This window comes from Schistocerca gregaria, unplaced genomic scaffold (assembly GCF_023897955.1).
Source record: "Schistocerca gregaria isolate iqSchGreg1 unplaced genomic scaffold, iqSchGreg1.2 ptg000266l, whole genome shotgun sequence".
NCBI lineage: Eukaryota > Metazoa > Arthropoda > Insecta > Orthoptera > Acrididae > Schistocerca > Schistocerca gregaria.
In genome coordinates this window covers 1,527,231-1,533,397 of record NW_026061768.1, presented here as the reverse complement: position 1 = coordinate 1,533,397, position 6,167 = coordinate 1,527,231, and positions in this window count along the sequence as shown.

Below are 6,167 nucleotides of genomic sequence, written 5' to 3'. Positions count from 1 at the left end.
TCATGCAAAATCGTAAGGTTCCACCTCATAACAAGGGCACCAAAGCCGGCTAAAAATCAATAATCGATAACCAAAACTTGAATTGGACTGCTTCTTACTGGCTATTGCTTCAACTTAGAAGCTTCTTCTGTGTTCTACTATGGTGCTTTTAGTGTCTCCGCATACCGCAGCACGCGACATTGCTTTGCAGAAGATAAATGTAACCGTTTCAGACAGAAGAGCGGCCAATGAGACGATCTGGCTTTAAGTCGATTCAATAACAAATGACGAAAACGGACGTATTTCTCAGGAATTTGCTACATATGAACAGTTTTCACATTCTCCCGTGCAACGCGGCTGCATGTCCTCCTTTCATGCAAAATCTTAAGGTCCTAGGTCATGTCCAAGCCACCAAAGCCGGGTAAAAAGTGAATAATCGACAACTAAAACTGGAATTGTACTACTTCTTACTGGCTATAGATTCAAATTAGAAGCTTCTTCTGTGTTCTACTATGGTGCTTTTAGTGCCTCCGCATACTGCAGCACGCGACATAGCTTTGCAGACGATAAATGTAACCGTCTCAGAGAGAAAAGCGGCCAATGGGACGATCTGGCTTTAAGTCGATTCGATAACAAATGACGAAAACGGACGGATTTCACAGGTTTTTACTACATATGAACACTTTTCACATTCTCCCGTGCACTTCGGCTGCTAGGCCTCCTTTCATGCAAAATGTTAAGGTCCTAGCTCATGTCCAAGGCACCAAAGCCAGCTAAAAAGTCAATAATCGATAACTAAAACTTGAATTGTACTACTTCTTACTGACTACTGGTTCAACTTAGAAGCTTCTTCTGTGTACTACTATGGTGCTTATAGTGTCTCCGCATACCGCAGCACGCGACATAGCTTTTCAGACGATAAATGTAACCGTTTCAGAGAGAAGAGAGGCCAATGTGACGATCTGGCTCTAAGTCGACATGATAACAAATGACGAAAACAGACGGATTTCTCAGGTTTTTACTACATATGAACACATTTCACATTCTCCCGGCAACGCGGCTGCTAGTTCTCCTTTCATGCAAAATCTTAAGGTCCTAGGTCATGTCCAAGCCACCAAAGCCGGCTAAAAAGTGAGTAATCGACAAAAAAACTTGAATTGTACTACTTCTTACTGGCTATTGCTTCAACTTAGAAGCTTCTCCTGTGTTCTACTATGGTGCTTTTAGTGTCTCCGCATACCGCAGCACGCGACATAGCTTTGCAGACGATAAATGTAACCGTTTCAGACAGAAGAGCGGCCCATGTGTCGATCTGGCTTTAAGTCGATTCAATAACAAATGACGAAAACGGACGGATTTCTCAGGTTTTTACTACATATGAGCCCTTTTCACATTCTCCCGTGCAACGCGGCTGCAAGTCCTCCTTTCATGCAAAATCGTAAGGTCCTAGGTCATGTCCAAGCCACCAAAGCCGGCTAAAAAGTGAATAATGGAGAACTAAAACTTGAATTGTACTACTTCTTACTGGCTATAGATTCAACTTAGAAGCTTCTTCTGTGTTCTACTATGGTGCTTTTAGTGTCTCCGCATACCGCAGCACGCGACATAGCTTTGCAGACGATAAATGTAACCGTCTCAGAGAGAAAAGCGGCCAATGTGACGATCTGGCTTGAAGTCGATTCGATAACAAATGACGAAAACGGACGGATTTCTCAGGTTTTTACTACATATGAACACTTTTCACATTCTCCCGTGCAACGAGGCTGCTAGTCCTCCTTTCATGCAAAATCTTAAGGTCCTAGGTCATGTCCAAGCCACCAAAGCCGGCTAAAAAGTGAATAATCGACAACTACAACTTGAATTGTACTACTTCTTACTGGCTATTGCTTCAACTTAGAAGCTTCTTCTGTGGTCTACTATGGTACTTTTAGTGTCTCCGCATACCGCAGCACGCGACATAGCTTTGCAGACGATAAATGTAACCGTCTCAGAGAGAAAAGCGGCCAATGTGACGATCTGGCTTTAAGTCGATTCGACAACAAATGACGAAAACGGACGGTTTTCTCAGGTTTTTACGACATATGAACACTTTTCACATTCTCCCGTGCAACGCGGCTGCTAGTCCTCCTTTCATGCAAAATCGTAAGGTTCCACCTCATAACCAGGGCACCAAAGCCGGCTAAAAATCAATAATCGATAACCAAAACTTGAATTGGACTGCTTCTTACTGGCTATTGCTTCAACTTAGAAGCTTCTTCTGTGTTCTACTATGGTGCTTTTAGTGTCTCCGCATACCGCAGCACGCGACATAGCTTTGCACACGATAAATGTAACCGTCTCAGAGAGAAAAGTGGCCAATGTGACGATCTGGCTTTAAGTCGATTCGATAACAAATGACGAAAACGGACGGATTTCTCAGGTTTTTACTACATATGAACACTTTTCACATTCTCCCGTGCAACGCGGCTGCTAGTCCTCCTTTCATGCAAAATCTTAAGGTCCTAGGTCATGTCCAAGCCACCAAAGCCGGCTAAAAAGTGAATAATCGACAACTAAAACTTGAATTGTACTACTTCTTACTTTCTATTACTTCAACTTAGAAGCTTCTTCTGTGTTCTACTACGGTGCTTTTAGTGTCTCCGCATACCGCAGCACGCAACATAGCTTTGCAGACGATAAATGTAACCGTCTCAGAGAGAAAAGCGGCCAATGTGACGATCTGGCTTTAAGTCGATTCGATAATAAATGACGAAAAGGGACGGATTTCTCAGGTTTTTACTACATATGAACACATTTCACATTCTCCCGTGCACTTCGGCTGCTAGGCCTCCTTTCATGCAAAATGTTAAGGTCCTAGCTCATGTCCAAGGTACCAAAGCCAGCTAAAAAGTCAATAATCGATAACTAAAACTTGAATTGTACTACTTCTTACTGGCTATTGCTTCAACTTAGAAGCTTCTTCTGTGTTCTACTATGGTGCTTTTAGTGTCTCCGCATACCGCAGCACGCGACATTGCTTTGCAGAAGATAAATGTAACCGTTTCAGACAGAAGAGCGGCCAATGAGACGATCTGGCTTTAAGTCGATTCAATAACAAATGACGAAAACGGACGTATTTCTCAGGAATTTGCTACATATGAACAGTTTTCACATTCTCCCGTGCAACGCGGCTGCATGTCCTCCTTTCATGCAAAATCTTAAGGTCCTAGGTCATGTCCAAGCCACCAAAGCCGGGTAAAAAGTGAATAATCGACAACTAAAACTGGAATTGTACTACTTCTTACTGGCTATAGATTCAAATTAGAAGCTTCTTCTGTGTTCTACTATGGTGCTTTTAGTGCCTCCGCATACTGCAGCACGCGACATCGCTTTGCAGACGATAAATGTAACCGTCTCAGAGAGAAAAGCGGCCAATGGGACGATCTGGCTTTAAGTCGATTCGATAACAAATGACGAAAACGGACGGATTTCTCAGGTTTTTACTACATATGAACACTTTTCACATTCTCCCGTGCAACGCGGCTGCTAGTCCTCCTTTCATGCAAAACCTTAAGGTCCTAGGTCATGTCCAAGCCACCAAAGCCGGCTAAAAAGTGAATAATGGACATTTAAAACTTGAATTGTACTACTTCTTACTGGCTATTGGTTCAACTTAGAAGCTTCTTCTGTGTACTACTATGGTGCTTATAGTGTCTCCGCATACCGCAGCACGCGACATAGGTTTTCAGACGATAAATGTAACCGTTTCAGAGAGAAGAGAGGCCAATGTGACGATCTGGCTCTAAGTCGACATGATAACAAATGACGAAAACAGACGGATTTCTCAGGTTTTTACTACATATGAACACTTTTCACATTCTCCCGGCAACGCGGCTGCTAGTTCTCCTTTCTTGCAAAATCTTAAGGTCCAAGGTCATGTCCAAGCCACCAAAGCAGGCTAAAAAGTGAGTAATCGACAAAAGAACTTGAATTGTACTACTTCTTACTGGCTATTGCTTCAACTTAGAAGCTTCTCATGTGTTTTACTATGGTGCTTTTAGTGTCTCCGCATACCGCAGCACGCGACATTGCTTTGCAGACGATAAATGTAACCGTTTCAGACAGAAGAGCGGCCAATGAGACGATCTGGCTTTAAGTCGATTCAATAACAAATGACGAAAACGGACGGATTTCTCAGGAATTTACTACATATGAACAGTTTTCACATTCTCCCGTGCAACGCGGCTGCAGGTCCTCCTTTCATGCAAAATCTTAAGGTCCTAGGTAATGTCCAAGCCACCAAAGCCGGCTAAAAGTGAATAATTGACAACGAAATCTTGAATTGTACTACTTCTTACTGGCTATTGCTTCAACTTAGAAGCTTCTTCTGTGTTCTACTATGGTGCTTTTAGTGTCTCCGCATACCGCAGCACGCGGCATTGCTTTGCAGACGATAAATGTAACCGTTTCAAACAGAAGAGCGGCCAATGAGACGATCTGGCTTTAAGTCGATTCAGTAACAAATGTCGAAAACGGACGGATTTCTCAGGAATTTACTACATATGAACAGTTTTCACATTCTCCCGTGCAACGCGGCTGCAAGTCCTCCTTTCATGCAAAATCTTAAGGTCCTAGGTCATGTCCAAGCCACCAAAGCCGGCTAAAAAGTAAATAATCGACAACTAAATTTTGAATTGTACTACTTCTTACTGGCTATTACTTCAACTTAGAAGCTTCCTCTGTGTTCTACTATGGTGCTTTTAGTATCTCCGCATACCGCAGCGCGCGACATAGTTTTGCAGACGATAAATTTAACCGTTTCAGACAGAAGAGCGGCCAATGTGACGATCTGGCTTTAAGTCGATTCGATAACAAATGACGAAAACTGACGGATTTCCCAGGTTTTTACTACATATGAACACATTTCACATTCTCCCGTGCACTTCGGCTGCTAGGCCTCCTTTCATGCAAAATGTTAAGGTCCTAGCTCATGTCCAAGGCACCAAAGCCAGCTAAAAAGTCAATAATCGATAACTAAAACTTGAATTGTACTACTTCTTACTGACTACTGGTTCAACTTAGAAGCTTCTTCTGTGTACTACTATGGTGCTTATAGTGTCTCCGCATACCGCAGCACGCGACGTAGCTTTTCAGACGATAAATGTAACCGTTTCAGAGAGAAGAGAGGCCAATGTGACGATCTGGCTCTAAGTCGACATGATAACAAATGACGAAAACAGACGGATTTCTCAGGTTTTTACTACATATGAAAACTTTTCACATTCTCCCGGCAACGCGGCTGCTAGTTCTCCTTTCATGCAAAATCTTAAGGTCCTAGGTCATGTCCAAGCCACCAAAGCCGGCTAAAAAGTGAGTAATCGACAAAAAAACTTGAATTGTACTACTTCTTACTGGCTATTGCTTCAACTTAGAAGCTTCTCCTGTGTTCTACTATGGTGCTTTTAGTGTCTCCGCATACCGCAGCACGCGACATAGCTTTGCAGACGATAAATGTAACCGTTTCAGACAGAAGAGCGGCCCATGTGTCGATCTGGCTTTAAGTCGATTCAATAACAAATGACGAAAACGGACGGATTTCTCAGGTTTTTACTACATATGAGCCCTTTTCACATTCTCCCGTGCAACGCGGCTGCAAGTCCTCCTTTCATGCAAAATCGTAAGGTCCTAGGTCATGTCCAAGCCACCAAAGCCGGCTAAAAAGTGAATAATGGACAACTAAAACTTGAATTTTACTACTTCTTACTGGCTATAGATTCAACTTAGAAGCTTCTTATGTGTTCTACTATGGTGCTTTTAGTGTCTCCGCATACCGCAGCACGCGACATAGCTTTGCAGACGATAAATGTAACCGTCTCAGAGAGAAAAGCGGCCAATGTGACGATCTGGCTTGAAGTCGATTCGATAACAAATGACGAAAAGGGACGGATTTCTCAGGTTTTTACTACATATGAACACTTTTCACATTCTCCCGTGCAACGAGGCTGCTAGTCCTCCTTTCATGCAAAATCTTAAGGTCCTAGGTCATGTCCAAGCCACCAAAGCCGGCTAAAAAGTGAATAATCGACAACTACAACTTGAATTGTACTACTTCTTACTGGCTATTGCTTCAACTTAGAAGCTTCTTCTGTGGTCTACTATGGTACTTTTAGTGTCTCCGCATACCGCAGCACGCGACATAGCTTTGCAGA